This window comes from Electrophorus electricus, chromosome 4, assembly GCF_041902795.1.
Source record: "Electrophorus electricus isolate QZ-2024a chromosome 4, ASM4190279v1, whole genome shotgun sequence".
Classification (NCBI taxonomy): Eukaryota; Metazoa; Chordata; class Actinopteri; order Gymnotiformes; family Gymnotidae; genus Electrophorus; species Electrophorus electricus.
The window spans coordinates 1,066,237-1,084,266 of record NC_137500.1 but is presented as its reverse complement, the minus strand read 5'-3'; the positions used below and the strand labels follow the sequence as shown (position 1 = coordinate 1,084,266).

Here is an 18,030-nt window from a genome sequence, read left to right as displayed (position 1 = left end):
GTGACTCTGGGCCAACATTGTTACAGGGATGTAACCTGCTATGGGTAGAGAAGATCTCACCATGGAAGAGCAGATGAGTAGCAGCCTGTGTAGAGTACAGACGCTTGTTGTCTACTATGCACAGTCTTATACAATGGAAAAAGTCATTTATCTAAGTTGAATAAGTAATGTTTGGTACATCGAACTGACATACTGTGAACCTCAAACACTGTTTACTCCTCTTTCAAATACAAATCGCATATAAGCAAAACAAGGTCGTAAAATGAGCCAATTCCAAAATCTTAGAATATTGCACAACAGTCTTGACTCATGAATATTTATTCTCCTAAAATTTGCATACACCAGCCCACATTCTAGCCCAGGTGACATTACCATCGACCTGCACAGTTAAAGCTTCAGCAGTTCTGCAGGTGTTGTGAAGAACAAAACAATGACAACAGACCAACAATGAAAATGGCAGATTACACACAGAAATGTACCATTCCAGGCTGTGAAGATGATGTCACACCCTTCCCAAGGAACCACACTGTTAATGGGCTTTGTTGTTTTCATATTTAACAGGATTCCAGACAACTTTCATTCAAATTTGTTCGTTTACTCTGCAGATTTTACTCCAGAGAATTTTCCAAGCATTTAAGTATATTTACATTTTTGTCATTTAAAAACATAAATGTGTGAGTGATTTACAAAAGTGCCAGTACAATATGGAGCAGCGTCACTCGGTGTCTGACACTGAAGAGAGAGGCAGTTCCAGTTTTTTTGGCATCATGATCTCAACCACAACCTGTAAGCAGCCAGCCCTGCTGTGTGATTCTTTTACACATTTTGTTGCTTTAAGTCAGATCATCTAAAATAGACAGTTTCATAGTGAGCTGACAACGTTAATTTACTTCATGTTGTTGTCGAGATCAAAAGCGAGTAGCTAATATTAGTAATGTTAAAATAGTAAAAAATAGCAGTTAAATAGTAATGTCCATCTATCTTATTTACACAGAAGTTCAATTTATTTTCCTGCCATTTAAAGCTGTCATTTAAATCCACAATAGAAGATGATTCTTTGTCAATTCCTGTCAGGTAAATTTTAATTCATATTTCATCAACAAGACAACTCAGAAGATAACTAATTTGGTTGTTAAAAATATCAACTCTGTAGCTAACTACAGCCAATCAGAGCAGAGCTCTTTAAAATATTCATGAGCCCATCAGTAAAGGGAAAACAGACTGTTTCATTCTTGGGCCACAGTGTGAGAGGGGGCACTTAGAGCTGTAATGTTCATCCTGGGAGGGAGGGGAGAGGAAACTTTGCATGTGCTGCACCTGCTTCAGTGCTCTGGGAGTGTTTATAGTCCTGTGAGTTTAACACTTCATGACTGAGAACTGCCTGCCCCAGCAACTTCACCCACAGCAACCATGACTTTGATCCCCATCTTCATCTGCACGCTGGTCCTCTGGACTCAAGGTAGGATTTAAATAAGTTGAATGAATTAAATCAGATAAAATCACTTAAAGTCAGTGAATGATTAAATGTTTTAATCGTAGATGGACATATTCCCTTTCTTATTCCTGCATTTTCTTTCATCCTGAATCCAAATGTCAGGCCATTGTAATTCTCTCATGTTCTGTCATGATTCATAATGACTTCATATTCATTGTTGTTTTCCAGAATCCATGTGTCAGGTGACTGTGACTCAGACTCCTGCAGTGAAATCTGCTCTTCCAGGAGATACAGTCACCATCAGCTGTAGAACAAACCCTGCAGTGTATTACGACAGCAGCTATGGACATTTTCTACACTGGTACCTGCAGAAATCTGGAGAAGCTCCTAAACTCCTGATCTACTATGCTGCTAGCTTACAGTCAGGAACTCCAGCTCGTTTCAGTGGTAGTGGATCTGGATCTGACTTCACTCTGACCATCAGAGGAGTCCAGACTGAAGATGTAGGAGATTATTACTGTCAGAGTTTACACAACATTGGTGGTAACTGGCCGTTCACACAGTGTTAGAGAGTCATACAAAAACCTCCCTCAGTCAGAATGCACAGAGACTGCACTACTGCAGGTGTAGAGGGGGAGGATGTGATACAACACAATGACACACTATGTGGAGGAGAGGAACCACAACACAATGACTCAGAAGTAAACCTAAAAATCAATAATGAATCATAAAAGCATAATACAGTCAACTTCTGTTAGAGGAGAGTTTTGTAGATCTTTATGTCATTCTAGTCCTGATGTTCATGTCTTGATTTGTTCAACATCTTCATGTTGTTGTTGAGATCAAAAGCGAGTAGCTAATATTAGTAATGTTAAAATAGTAAAAATAGCAGTTAAATAGTAATGTCCATCTATCTTATTTACACAGAGGTTCAATTTATTTTCCTGCCATTTAAAGCTGTCATTTAAATCCACAATAGAAGATGATTCTTTGTCAATTCCTGTCAGGTAAATTTTAATTCATATTTTATCAACAAGACAGCTCAGAAGATAACTAATTTGGTTGTTAAAAATATAAACTCTGTAGCTAACTACAGCTAATCAGAGCAGCTCTTTAAAATATAAATGAGCCCATCAGTAAAGGGAAAACAGACTGTTTCATTCTTGGGCCACAGGGTGAGAGGGGGCACTTAGAGCTGTAATGTTCATACTGGGAGGGAGCGGAGAGGAAATTTTGCATGTGCAGCACCTGCTTCAGTGCTCTGGGAGTGTTTATAGTCCTGTGAGTTTAACACTTCATGACTGAGAGCTGCCTGCCCCAGCAACTTCACCCACAGCAACCATGACTTTGATCCCCATCTTCATCTGCACACTGCTCCTCTGGACTCAAGGTAACTCACTGCTTTACCTCTGTGGTGAACTATCACTGTGACACAGATCTACTATTCTTATTTAAAAAATTATTCACAGGGTTAGTAGTACTATATAATAGCATATGTACAGTTAATTGTTAACTTTTTTGTGTTTTGTATTCATTTTTTAGGATCCAGAGGTCAGGTAACAGTGACTCAGGATTCAGTGAAATCTGCTCTTCCAGGTGACACAGTCACCATCAACTGTAGAACCAACCCTGCAGTGTATTATCACAGCAGCTATGGACATTATCTACACTGGTACCTGCAGAAATCTGGAGAAGCTCCTAAACTCCTGATCTACTTGGCTACTAGCTTACAATCAGGAACTCCAGCTCGTTTCAGTGGTAGTGAATCTGGATCTGACTTCACTCTGACCATCAGAGGAGTCCAGACTGAAGATGCAGGAGATTACTACTGTCAGAGTGCACATTACATTAGTAGTAGCTGGGTGTTCACACAGTGTTAGAGAGTCGTACAAAAACCTCCCTCAGTCAGACTGCACAGAGACTGCACTGCTGCAGCTGGGACCTACTGCAGGTGTTGAGGGGGAGGATGTGATACAGCACAATGACACACTCTGTGGAGGAGAGATGCCCCATCACACTCACTCACTACTGAACAACACACATCTATAGAAAATCACTCTTCTAGGAACCACAACACACTGACTCACAACAGTACAATGTTAGAATTGACTTTTATTTTGTATGTGTTTGGTATTACATCTGAAAAACTGTACAAGCTGTATGTAGAGGGTTGAACATATTATCTATGTCCATGAGCTGATCCAGGATCAGTGTATCTGGTTCCTCTTCACTGAATCCTTAATCCCTTCAGACAGCTGCAGCTGAAAAAAATTATACCCCATTGTTATTATTCCTCTGGAGAAGTCATCAATCTGCTGATGGAGCTCCTTCCAGTTTCCTCTGTTGTGTCCAGTTTACCCCTGTGTCTCTCTCCAGTTTACCCCTGTGTCTCTCTCCAGTTTACCCCTGTGTCTCTCCAGTTTACCCCTGTGTCTCTCTCCAGTTTACCCCTGTGTCTCTCCAGTTTACCCCTGTGTCTCTCTCCAGTTTACCCCTGTGTCTCTCTCCAGTTTACCCCTGTGTCTCTCCAGTTTACCCCTGTGTCTCTCTCCAGTTTACCCCTGTGTCTCTCCAGTTTACCCCTGTGTCTCTCTCCAGTTTACCCCTGTGTCTCTCCAGTTTACCCATGTGTCTCTCTCCAGTTTACCTCTGTGTCTCTCTCCAGTTTACCCCTGTGTCTCTCCAGTTGACCTGTGTCTCGCTCCAGTTTACCTCTGTGTCTCTCTCCAGTTTACCCCTGTGTCTCTCCAGTTTACCCATGTGTCTCTCTCCAGTTTACCTCTGTGTCTCTCTCCAGTTTACCCCTGTGTCTCTCTCCAGTTTACCCCTGTGTCTCTCCAGTTTACCCGTGTCTCTCTCCAGTTTACCCGTGTCTCTCCAGTTTACCCATGTGTCTCTCTCCAGTTTACCTCTGTGTCTCTCTCCAGTTTACCCCTGTGTCTCTCCAGTTGACCTGTGTCTCTCTCCAGTTTACCCCTGTGTCTCTCTCCAGTTTACCCCTGTGTCTCTCCAGTTTACCCATGTGTCTCTCTCCAGTTTACCTCTGTGTCTCTCTCCAGTTTACCCCTGTGTCTCTCTCCAGTTTACCCCTGTGTCTCTCCAGTTTACCCGTGTCTCTCTCCAGTTTACCCCTGTGTCTCTCCAGTTTACCCCTGTGTCTCGCTCCAGTTTATCCCTGTCTCTCTCTCCAGTTTACCCCTTTGTCTCTCTCCAGTTTACCCCTGTGTCTCTCTCCAGTTTACCTCTGTGTCTCTCTCCAGTTTACCCCTTTGTCTCTCCAGTTTACCTGTGTCTCGCTCCAGTTTACCCCTGTGTCTCTCCAGTTTACCCCTGTGTCTCACTCCAGTTTACTCCTGCTTCACTCCAGTTTTCTGGTGCCTGTCCCCAGTTTATAATATAATAATTTGCTATACTAACATTAGTAACACCTATTGTCATGAAACCTATAGAAACATACAACAGTACTAATAATTAGACTGTGATCTTCTGGATGGAGATCTCAGTGGTGTAACCCACTGACTTCCAAGTGTCAGAGTGTAAACTGCCCAAACATCTGCATGATAGTGATAGTTGTGCACAGAAACCTCCTTCAGTTGTAGACTCAGAAACTGGTCTGATATCTGCTAATTAGCTGATAATAGCTGCTATATAGCTGCTAATTCTGCACTCAGTTCAATTCATCAACTACAAACCATTACAGTACTGGGCAGGTTTCTCTTTTTTTTAAATATCCCTTTTGTTTAATTTCATTAAAAGGCGGGGCAGTGGTAGCTCAGAGGCTAAGGTGCTTAACTTGTAATTGGAAGGTTGTTGATTCAAGCCCCACCACTGCCAAGTTGCTCTCAATTGCTTAAGTTGTAGTCAGTCATAATTCACTTTGGATAAAACCATCAAGTAAATGTAGGCAGCAAACCTCACTTGCTTTCTTTCAAATATTAACACAAACAGACTAAAACTGCACAACAGAACATAAAACTAGTTTTCCCAAGATGAAGCTCACCTCTTTGACATAATAATAAGAATTTTCCTACATAATGAAATCATATAATAATGCAGTAAGAAATGTCTCAGCCAACATGCAGAGATCCATGGTCATGCTAAAACTTTAAAAAATGCAAATGAAGGGAAAATATAGTTGCCCAATATAACACACACACACGCAAACACACACACACACACACACACACACACACACACACACACACACAGATTAATCATATTCCTATCCCTTTATTCCATATTCAGATTCCAAAATGGGCACTTTTATACATGCTTATACACAGTCACACATAAAGAAATATTCCATATTCCTTTAACACAGTAGTTAAAGACCAAAAAGCTCGTAACCACAGCAACCATAAACTACACACAAAAGCTACATGAAGATTAAAACACAGGATACATGGAAAAGGAGGCAAAACACAAACTCCTTAAAGGATAAAAACAAACTCAATACAGAGAGAGTAAAAGAGACCAAACTGCTGGGAACCAAGAACCAGCAGAGTCAGTTTAATCAGCTGGACCCCACACACTCAGACACATACATGCACACGCAGGTGTGTGTGAGGTGAATAATGATCATGTGATAATTAAAAGGACACATATCACAGTCTGAATACCTGAATACCAGCAGCTCAACCACACCAACCACAAAGGAGGAAGCCCAGGAGGACCAGAACACCAGCAGACAGGAAGTCCTTCCTCCTAAAGAGTCCCCACATCAGGAAGCCCTTCAAAGTTCAAAGTTCAAAGAGGTTTTATTGTCATTTCAGCTATATACAAGTACACAACAAAAACGAGACAATGTTCCTCCAGGACCATGGTGTAACACAAAACAACAGTGCAACAGACTGACAGTGAACACAAAAGTGCAAACAGTCCAATATAGTGCAAAAATGTCATTAAATAAACATTAAATAAACAATAATAAATACAGGACAGGACAAATACAAAATGAGTAGACAGTGCAATTATTTAGTCCAGTACACAGTACTGGGAATATGTAAAGTGAGTTGTGCATAGGAATCAGTGACATGCAACCCTGAACATAGCAGTCACCGGTAGCAGCCAGAACAGTTCAGAGTACAGTGCTGGTTTAGTACAGTACTCTAGCAGCAAGTAGGATAATGTGCAAGACTGCAACAGGAGTGCATAGTTTATTTGTCTCTCTTTGAGGTTTGACTTCAGCACTAGTCCGATGCAAAACAATGTGTGAGTGTGTGTATGGATATGTATGTATGTACGTATGTATGTATGTGTGTGTGTGTGTGTGTGTGTGTGTGTGTGTGTGTGTGTGTGTGTGTATGTGTGTGTGTGACTGTGTATAAGCATGTATAAAAACGCCCATTTTGGAATCTGAATTGGAATTCGAGTTAGCCAGAGTTCAGGAGTCTAATGGCTTCTGGGAAGAAGCTGTTGCACAGTCTGGAGGTGCAGGACTGGATGCTGCGGTACCTTCTTCCAGATGGCAAAAGGGTGAACAGTTCATGTGAGGGGTGTGTGGGGTCTTTCACAATGTTGGTGGCTTTCCGGATGCAGCGGGTTATGTAGATGTTCGTGATGGAGGGAAGAGAGACCCCAATGATCTTCTCAGCTGTTCTCATTATTCTCTGGAGGGTCTTGCGGTCAAAGGCGGTGCAGTTCCCAAACCAGGTAATGATGCAGCTGCTCAGGGTGCTCTCTACAATACCTCTATAGAAGGTAGTGAGGATGGGTGATGGGAGATGGGCTTCCCTCAGCTTCCGAAGGAAGTAAACACGTTGCTTGGTGATGGAACTGGTGTTCAGGGTCCAGCTGAGGTTCTCCGCTATGTGAGCACCAAGGAACTTGATTTTCTTGACGATCTCCACTGAGAATCCGTTGATGGCATGCGGGGAGTGATCTCGCCTTGCTCTCCAGAAGTCAACAACCATTTCTTTTGTCTTGTCAACATTCAGATACAGGTTGTTGACCTTACACCAGCTCACCAGTTCTCACACCTCCTGTGTATGCTGACTCGTCTTTGTTGATGAGACCCACCACAGTCATGTCATCAGCTAACTTGATGATGTGATTCGAACTGTGCATCGCTGCACAGTCATGAGTCAGCAGTGTGAATAGCAGAGGGCTGAGCACGCTGCCCTGGGGAGCACCAGTACTCAGTGTGGTGGTGTTGGAAGTTTTGCTCCCAATCCGGACTGACTGAGGTCTACCAGTCAAGAAATCCAGGATCCAGTTGCAGAGGGAGGTGTTCAAGCCCAGTAAATTCAACTTTCCAATCAGATGCTGAGGAACAATGGTGTTGAATGCTGAACTGAAGTCTATGAACAGCATTCTTATGTAGGTGCCCTTTTTATCCAGATTTGTGGGTGCCAGATGAAGCGTGGTAGAGATGGCATCATCTGTAGAGTGGTTTGAGCAGTACGCGAACTGCAGGGGTCTAGAGAAGGGGGAAGCTGGGTCTTGATGTGTCTCATGACGAGTCTCTCGAAGCACTTCATGATGATGGATGTGAGTGCGATGGGACGGTAGTCGTTGAGACATGACAGCATGGGCTTCTTAGGCACGGGGACGATGGTGGTGGTCTTGAAGTATATTGGGACCACGGCGCAGCTCAGAGAGATATTGAAGATGTCTGTCAGGACATCTGCAAGCTGGACAGCACATTCTTTGAGCACACAACCCGAGATGTTGTCTGGTCCAGCAGCAGTACACCTCACATCAGCCGCAGTCAGGGACAGCACCCGGTCATTTTGCGGCGGGATGGACTTTTCTGCTGCAACGTTGTTCTGCGCTTCAAACCGTGCATAGAAGTCATTCAGTGCATCTGGGGTGGCATCACTGTCACAGGAAGGTGATGTTTTCCTGTAGTTAGTAATGGCCTGAATGCCCTCCCACATGCGCCGTGTGTCACCAGTGTCTTTGAAGTGTCCATGGATCCTCTGTTCGTGTGCACGCTTTGCTTCCCTGATCACATGTGACAGTTTGGCTCTTGTTTTCCTGAGAGCCTCTCTGTCACCTGTTCTGAAGGATGAGTCACGGGTCCTCAGTAGCATTCGCACCTCAGCAGTCATCCATGGCTTCTGGTTGGGGCGTGTGGTGATGGTCTTGGAGACAGTAACATCATCAATGCACTTGCTGATGTAGCCAGGCACTGATGCTGTATTCCTCCTAAAGAGTCCCCACATCAGGAAGTCCTTCCTCCTAAAGAGTCCCCACATCAGGAAGTCCTTTCTCCTAAAGAGTCCCATAACTATCAGACAACTGGAGTGCTGTCTGCTCATGTGCTTCCACACATCCACTGATATAATTCACCATTACAGAACAGAGACTGAAGGGCTGCTTCTGAACTGTACTGGATACACCTGCACCTCCACACTGAGAGACACAAGATTATCACAACATTTACATTTAACTCATTAAGATGTAAAAGTGGGGACAGTCACATTAATGTTGTTGACCTGCAGGTGAAGAGCATGAGACAGTAGTTACGTCCTGTGTCCCCCTGTGTCATATGTATGTGTGTGTGGAGCTCTGTTCTCTCCAGTTAGTTTCCCCAGACCCAGTCCAGAGTTCCTCTACAGATCTTCATACTCACTGTCCAGTTTTGAAACAAGGCCCTGCCTGGAGGAGGGATATAAGGAAGTGTTTTGGAGGAAGAAGAAAGAGAAAGATGATATTTTGGACACCTGTTTGTTCTAGTGATAGTTCTGATATTTGATTCAGTGCTTGGTCTCTTTCTCCCCTTACTCTGATTCTGAGCTTGTTTGATCCCTCTAACTTGGCCACTGTTGTAAATTTGTATATATTATTTACCTATTTGTATATAGTAGGTATGCATTTGTATATATTATGTATCTATTTGTGTGCTCTGATAAGTAGGGAGTGGATGCCGTTGTGTTTGGGCCCTGGGTTTTATTGTCTGTGTTTTCACTTACGGGGTTACTGTAGTCTTATCTTAGTATAGGATCTTAGTATAGAATGCTATACTGCTAATAGAGAAATAATAAAATACCTACAAACTCACACTGAAATGGACAGAAGCATTCAAGTATGTGATTGTTCATTCATTCATTCATTCATTTATTTGCTGTCACGGCCCGAGTGCCGCAGGGCGTGGAGCAGGACGCACAGACTCCCTTGATGATATGAAACATTTAATGAAATGAAACATAAAGGACATGCGTAGCACTCACACATAATAACACTAATAGACAGGAACACACAAACAACAACGACAACATAAAATGGTACAAACGTTGGGTTATACTAACAGCGGCTACACACTCATTGACACTAACATTACACTAACACTAACAACGACCAACCATGAGGCCCACACTGACAGGGCTTTAAATAAACAGACATACACTCAACGTGAACCCCGTACAGGTGCGTGCCATCATGTAGGGGGTGTGACAACAAACGTAATTCCCCTGCATGCGGTGGGCCATACCACGTGACTCATGGGGGGAGAAGCATTGCGTGACATTTGTTAAATACATTTTTTATTCATTATCTAAACTTACTTACTAGCACAACACACCCCAGAACAACACACTCCAGTACAAAGAATCGTACAGTGCAGATAGTGAATAATAAAATAATACAAGAACAGACCATGTTCAAAATGAAGCTTATTGCAGTGATAGCAAAACCCAAGAATCAAAACCAGCTGAGTGGTGAATTAAGAAAAAAGAGCATTCTTCAGACTATAAGCTCCATTGTTCAGGGCTGTATAAGTGTGTTACATCACATTACAGCTGACTGAGGTCATCATGGAAGATGGTAGAGCTCCTCCTCCTCTTCCCTAAATGCAGCACTAACAGTCAGTGAGCTGCTGTGGCTGTAACTGCAGTTCTGTTCTTCTACTCTGGTCAGAACACTCTCCTTCACATCTTAGACATCCACTGTACAACTCACCAGCGCCCCTTGTGGAAAGTATGTAGACCGCAGGCACAACAGAGATCCTGTACAGAGGAGCGATTGAGAGCACTACACCACACACAATTTTAGAAATATTTACATAAAATATACTAGATATTTCTTATTTATCATTCTCTATAAATCTGTTCCATTTACGCGTGGGCAACTGTGCCTCATCCACCCTCACACTCAGCACTGGAGCTCCTCAGGGTTGTGTCCTAAGCCCTCTGCTCTACTCACTGTACACCTATGACTGCACAGCCACTTCCAGCTCCACCATCATTGTCAAGTTTGCTGAAGACACCGTTGTCATGGGCCTGATCTCGGACAATGATGAGAGGACCTACCTGGAGGAGATTAAACACCTGGAAAATTGGTGCCAGGAAAATAATCTCCTCCTAAACTTCAGTAAGACAAAGGAGCTGATCGTGGATTGCAGCAAGAAGTAGGAGCGGCACTACCAACCTGTGAGGATCAGTGGAACCACGGTGGAGAGAGTAGATAGTTTCAGGTACCTGGGTGTTCACATCTCGCAGGACCTGTCCTGGTCCTGCCATACCAACTCCCTGGCAAAGAAGGCTCGTCAGCGTCTTTACCACCTCAGACGCCTAAGAGACTTCAGACTGCCCTCCAAGGTACTGCGGAACTTCTATACCTGCACTATCGAGAGCATCCTCATGGGGAACATCACAGTCTGGTTTAGGAATAGCACCAAGCAGGACAGACAAGCACTCCAAAGGGTAGTGCGTTCAGCAGAGCGCATCACTCACACAGAACTTCCTGACCTGCAGACCATCTACTACAAGCGGTGCCAGACCAAGGTCAGGAGGATTGTGAAGGACCCCACCCATCCGTACAATAGACTCTTCTCTCTGTTGAGGTCAGGGAGGCGCTTTCGCTTTCTGAAAACCAAGACAGAGAGACTGAAGAGGAGCTTCTTCCCACAGGCCATTCGGGCCCTGAATCAAGGAAACTGATAAACTGTGGGGACCACCACCACCATGTAGCATAACTGTATATATATAGATATTCTATTACCACCATGTAACATAAAAACTGTAAATATTCCATTTTACAAAATGGATCTGTACATTCAGTACATTGTGTACATATATATATATATACACACACAACCTTATACATTGTACATTGTGTATATAATCATAATATACATATATTGTACATACATTGTTAATATATTTTGTACATATATAGAATATATATTTCTCTATGCACCCGTTTTTCTTCTTCCTCAGTTTGGACAGAGCACTCTCAACCATTTCACTGCGAGTTATACTGTGTATGACTAAGTATGTGACAAATAAACCAAACTTGAACTTGAACTTGAATTTGAACTTGAGTTATCCAATAATCAGCAAACTGTTCCATAGTTTTCTGACATTGTTTATATTAAATAGAAATATTATTTGCCCAATATATTACATTATATTATAAAGTTTATAGTTCTCTAGTATGGTTGGTTCTGTTAAATATGGTTATGTAAGAGGTATTCAGTGGAGGCATTACTTCAGAGAGAGACCACAGAGAGTATTTGGTAGACATGTATTAATACAGAGAGGTCACAGAGAGTATTTGGTAAATGTGTATTAATACAGAGAGGTCACAGAGATTATTTGGTATATATGTATTAATACAGAGGTCACAGAGATTATTTGTTAGATGTGTATTAATACAGAGGTCACAGAGAGTATTTGGTAGATGAGTATTAATACAGAGAGGCCACAGAGAGTATTTGGTAGACGTGTATTAAAAAAGAGAGGTCACTTTGCATGTGCAGCACCTGCTTCAGTGCTCTAGGAGTGTTTATAGTCCTGTGAGTTTAACACTTCATGACTGAGAGCTGCCTGCCCCAGCAACTTCACCCACAGCAACCATGACTTTGATCCCCATCTTCATCTGCACACTGCTCCTCTGGACTCAAGGTAAAAGATCATTTTATGCTTTGCTTTTGAGGTGAATAACCTAAAAAAACAGATGTCTTGTTTAATAAAATATTCTAAAACTTCTATTAACAGATATAAGCAACATAAGAAATGGAAAATAAAATGTGATTTAAATTGGATTTGCTTTATTTTGTTTTGTTTTTTTCCCCCAGAATCCATGTGTCAGGTGACTGTGACTCAGACTCCTGCAGTGAAATCTGCTCTTCCAGGAGACACAGTCACCATCAGCTGTAGAACCAGCACTGCAGTGTATAATAATAACTATCTCGCCTGGTACCTGCAGAAACCTGGAGAAGCTCCTAAACTCCTGATCTACTGGGCTACTAACTTACAGTCAGGAACTCCAGCTCGTTTCAGTGGCAGTGGATCTGGATCTGACTTCACTCTGACCATCAGAGGAGTCCAGACTGAAGATGCAGGAGATTATTACTGTCAGAGTGAACACAACATTGGTGGTAACTGGCTGTTCACACAGTGTTAGAGAGTCGTACAAAAACCTCCCTCAGTCAGGCTGCACAGAGACTGCACTGCTGCAGCTGGGACCTACTGCAGGTGTTGAGGGGGAGGATGTGATACAGCACAATGACACACTCTGTGCAGGAGAGATGCCCCATCACACTCACTCACTACTGAACAACACACATCTATAGAAAATCATTCTTCTAGGAACCACAACACACTCACTCAAGTCAACAAAAAAATCTATAATGAATCACAAAGACACAATACAGACAACACTGTTGCACTTCTGTTAGAGGAGAGTTTTGTAGATCTATATGTCATTCTACTCCTGCTGTCTATGTGTTAGAAATGGAAGAAATGGAAGGTGTGAACATTAGTATGATCCATCAAGAAGAAACCCACCATTAAACACAATGCTAATGTTGCTGTTGACACTGACAGTGATAACAGCTCAGACTGAGCTGCATCACCAGAAACCTGGAGAAGGTCCTAAACTTCTCCTGTCTCTCTTTTCTTTGAGCAGATGATCTCTCTGTTTCTGCTGGAGCGGATGAAGACAAAACACTACAGTTATAACAATAATAACAACGCATGGAATTTATCTAGTGCTTATCAAGACCCCACAGAGGCACATTTACACACACCCAGTGCATGGAATCAGAAACCAGTCACAGCACTGCAGTACTGAGACCTTTGGTCTCTTGGGGCAGTTGTTCTTATAATAGAGCAGGTAGTTATTAGAGAAGAGAAATCTCTACTAGTAGTATGACTGATAAATCAGTATCAGTCATCTTCAGGAGATTCTGTCCTGTTTAGAGGTGATGTAAGCACACACTAAAGCACTAATCACCATGTCTGTGCCTTCATCTGATTATTCTCAGCTACTGTGAAACATTTCTACCAACACATACTTTGCATGTCCATTCTAAATCTTTGTTAACAAGTAAAAGTGAAATATTTAAGATCTTTAGGGGGTAAAGTTAAATAACCTCACTATACTTGCTTAAATAAACTTACTACACAACAAGATGAAATAATGCCACCAACTGAAACAATGACTTTTTACTAAACTGTCTGAAAACTTAAAATAAAATTTAACTTTCAGTAAAATTCTCACACACACACACACACACACACACACACACACACACACACACACACACACACACACACACACACACACACACACACACACACACACACAGAGTCAGGGTGGATATCATGTAAGTGGGGGTTTATGTATGTTAAACCTGTACAGCTAGGGCAGATTTCTTTTTCATGAAACATTTGTAAATGTTTAGTCTTTTTTGGATAGAACAACTTTCTGCCTTCATAAGTGACCCATGAGAGTGTTGTATTGAAACAGCTCATCTTGTGCTACAAAGTTATATAAAGCATGATGGGATTATTTTCTGGCAGAAATAAACTAAAAATGATGATATTGTGATATACTGAAAGGGCCAAAGATGGTTTGTCCTCCAGCCCCTGATGCTCCAAAAATACACCGACTTACTCATGTTACAGTTTCTACTGAATGAAACGTGGAAATATCTTATTTTTTATGATTAATGAAATGGCAGCTTTATCAAAGTTTAATCCTATACCTCATCACACATTAGCATTTCTGCTGTACAGAAATGTAGAACTTTAAAGGTATTTATAGTTATGAGTATTGTTGTGGGAAATTAAGAGACTATAATGTTTATTCAAAATTTTTATTCCATTTTGATCAAATAACCGAGGAACATTTGAGTAATAAACACAGACTATCTAAAACGCAGCACATTAATCAGTGAGAGGAGAACACTTCAGTACACATGTGGGAGTTTCACGCCTCAGCACACTGCTCTCTACTCAGTGTCTGTGTGACAGGAGACTGGGAGTCCTTGGTGGCCTCACAGGTCACTGTCTTCTTCAGCCACTCCTCCTTCTGGAGGGTCAGGGTGCTGCTCCAGCTGTAGAGGCCGTCCTTCTGCAGAAGCCCGGAGCTCTGGCTCACCCCCGAGCTCCAGCTGCTACCAGCCACCTTCCAGCTCAGCTTCCAGTCTGAGGGGAAGCCCTTGTTGGCCAGACACACGAGTGTGACCTTCTCCTGCTGCAGCTGTACACTGGAGGGGGGCAGGACCGTGAGGGTGGGCGGGCCGTCACCTAGGAGACACAACACAGTCTACAGCTCAGACAGGCAGGAACCGTTAGCAGGAAAATCAGTTGTGTTTCACTTCCTCTTCAGTGAGGAACAGAAGTCAGAAACATATTAGATCAACTTTTTTTTTTTCAATATTATTTTCCCTGGACATTAGAACCCCAATATATTTAATTAATGAAACATTTAAATAAATATAATGTATAGTCATACATAGATTAAAATGGAAGTATATTTAACAGACGGTGGTTCATCAGTATGCGAGTATTACGGTTAAAGTGCTTTGCATCGACAACCTCCAGTCAGGGACAAACACTTATACTAATGAAAATTAACCCAGTAGGCAGAATAAAGGTTTGCTGGCGGATATTGCTGAAACATTTATGCTTTTACCAAAAAAACGCTAATAATGTGGGCTGCAATAACACTGCAACGGTTAGGATAAATGCGCTAATAAAATCACCTTTAATGCGCTTTAATAAAGAGACCTTTATTACAAACAATACCTACTTAAAACTGTGATTTACTGGGAATAAAAAGTGAAGTTCTTCTTACGTCCAGTGTCCTCCACACTAACTTCGTTTAAGGTCCGTACATAAACCTGCTCTAAACACACTGCCGTCTCCTCTCTTTACAGCGCGTAGTTTAGCTTCAGAGTTAGTGAACGATACAACCCCAAAGATGCTTGTTTTTCTTGTCTTTTTGTGTAATGAAAGAAGTTATCAAAGATACTATATACATACAATATACAATTAGAAATAAAGATAAATAAAGAGAGAAAAATAAAGACAGTAACTACATTAATTTTGAATAAAGAGTGCAAGTTACTTAAATCCAAATGAGAGTTTTGTGCCGCTAAAAGTGTGCGTATGTGTATGAACCTGTGTTTCGCAGAACTGAATTCGGTGATCCCTTTAAACTATTTCAGACTTATATCGTTAATGTTTATGCGTTAGATACATGTAGACTTTGTAGAATCATAGCAACTGATTATAAGAATTGTGTTTTTAGATATATTTATGTACACTAAAAACAATGTTTAATGCAATATCCAAATCAAGATAATTTATCTAATGACATAAATAAATGTGTTCTAGATGTATAATTTAGGAATTTGAGTATTTGTAACAACGTTTTGATCCTGCAGTATGCGAGTATTACAGTAAAAGTGAATTGCACCGATAAAGCTGCAGTCAGGTACCGATATTTCTGACTTTTAAAATAAACCTTGTTGAGAGATATTCCTGATACATGTATGTTTTTACTACTTAACGACACTTAAGAAACTCTCCATCGGTATAAATTAAAAGGTCTATAAGGACATATCAATGGTTATGATATAGGAAGATACTTAACAAAGTCACAATTAGTCTATAAAAGAGTACGGGTAGTTAACAAAAGCACCGTGCGTTCTGATGCAACGTTACCTAATGTGGATTAATAGTGTCACCTAATGTGGATTAAAAGTTAAAGTCTACTTATGTCTAACTGACATGTTTTGTTCCGCCACCGAAAGTCAACCACAGTGCTACAATCTCATTTCCAGGTATAAAAGGGTCCTGAAGACACTATTAGGAAGCTTTATGCTCAACCTTGTGTTTTCATTTGTGTGTTTGTTCTTTGCTGTTTTGAGTGTTCTGTGCTCTGACCCTGTTAGTCTACTTCCACAGTGAGATTCGCTTTGGCCTTCTGCTTGTACTGTTGCCCTTGTATCTAGTGTATATAGTGTATACAGTGTCTATATTCTAGTCTGTATAGTCTGTATTCACTTGTGTCACTTCACACCAGGTGTAGGGTGGGGTGCTGTTTGTTTTGCAGTTTTGGGTTTGTCTCTGTTTTGTGTCTGGTGAGGGAGATAGGAAAGTGTGTATGTGTTTTGGTTTTCTCATTTTGTTTTGTTAGGTTTTGTAGCCCCACTTATGGTCAGTGTCACAAAGGTCCACCCTCCTCACGTCCCTGATGTCATGGTTTCCCTGTCTTCCTGCACTCCCTTGTTCCAAGCCTTAGTTTCATTTTCTCCACCCCCGTCTGTTCCTCTATTCCACTCCTTGTTTTAATTTCCACTCTTCCGATGTTCACCTGTATCTGTTTAGTGTCTGCTTGTCTTGCTTATCTAAGCCCTGTGGTTTTGTCTTCTGGTTGTTTGTTATGGTGGTAAGTTATGTCTCTCTGTCAGGTTTGTCTTATGCCCATTTTACTGTTGTCTTCATTGCTTTTCTGTGTATTCCAACCATGTGTTATTACCCTCAGCAGCCCTTAGCCTGTTTGTTTTACCCTTCGTGTCATGTTTCCTACATTTAATAAACCACCTCCTGCAACTGCATTCTACCTCTGCCTGTTCCTGTCAGAAGCATTAGTCAGTTTCTTTATTCTTGTTTGGTGATTTACCATTTTCAGTGTTGACCCATCTGAAGTCTTTCTGGTGTGATTTGTGCATATTGTATTATACTATTATATAATTGATCATAATAAAACTGTTTCATCTCTGATTTGTTCCATTTTGTTTACTCACATATCCATCATTCATACTCACTTTCACTTGCCAATTAACCCCAATTCATCATTTACTAATTTCTGTCACAGACCCTACCTGGACTGGGTCATAACAGAAATTAGGGGCTCATCCATTTTTGGTTGTGTGCATTTGTTGGGCATTTTTTTTTCCCCTTTGGTGGGGAGTGTGAGATTGTTGCTGGCTGTTGGGTTAGGATGGTTCCTTTCAGAATAGTGGATTTCTCACTCTGCCCTACTATGGAGGTATTTGATAGGTGTTGTAAAGACGGTCTTCATGCTACAGCAGATTTCTTTGACATAATGATACATTGGCCTCAAGGTGGAGATGAAGGCCATTTTGTAGGAAGTCTTGGTATTGGAGAATATCCTCCCATAAAGAAACAAGGTCCCTGGGGTTCCGCCTCAACCTCTTGGGTTAATCCCAGAGGCCTACCAGCAGAACTTCAGGCAACTAGACAAACACCCCTCTAAACTTATGTAGAATTTGTATGGGAAATCTGTGTAATTTGATAAATGGTGTGCTGCCAGTCAGTCAGAGCTTTCATGAGCTAAAGGAGCTCATGTTAGAAGAATTCAAAATCTACACTCCCACACAGGTAGTGGTGTGT

At 41.7% G+C, this 18,030-nt stretch overlaps 1 pseudogene; it reads right to left on the bottom strand.

Annotated features, from left to right (window-relative positions):
• Positions 1-14,593: 14,593 nt before the first annotated feature.
• On the bottom strand, positions 14,594-17,758 carry LOC118240968 (immunoglobulin kappa constant pseudogene; annotated as a pseudogene).
• Between the last annotated feature and the right edge of the window lie 272 nt (positions 17,759-18,030).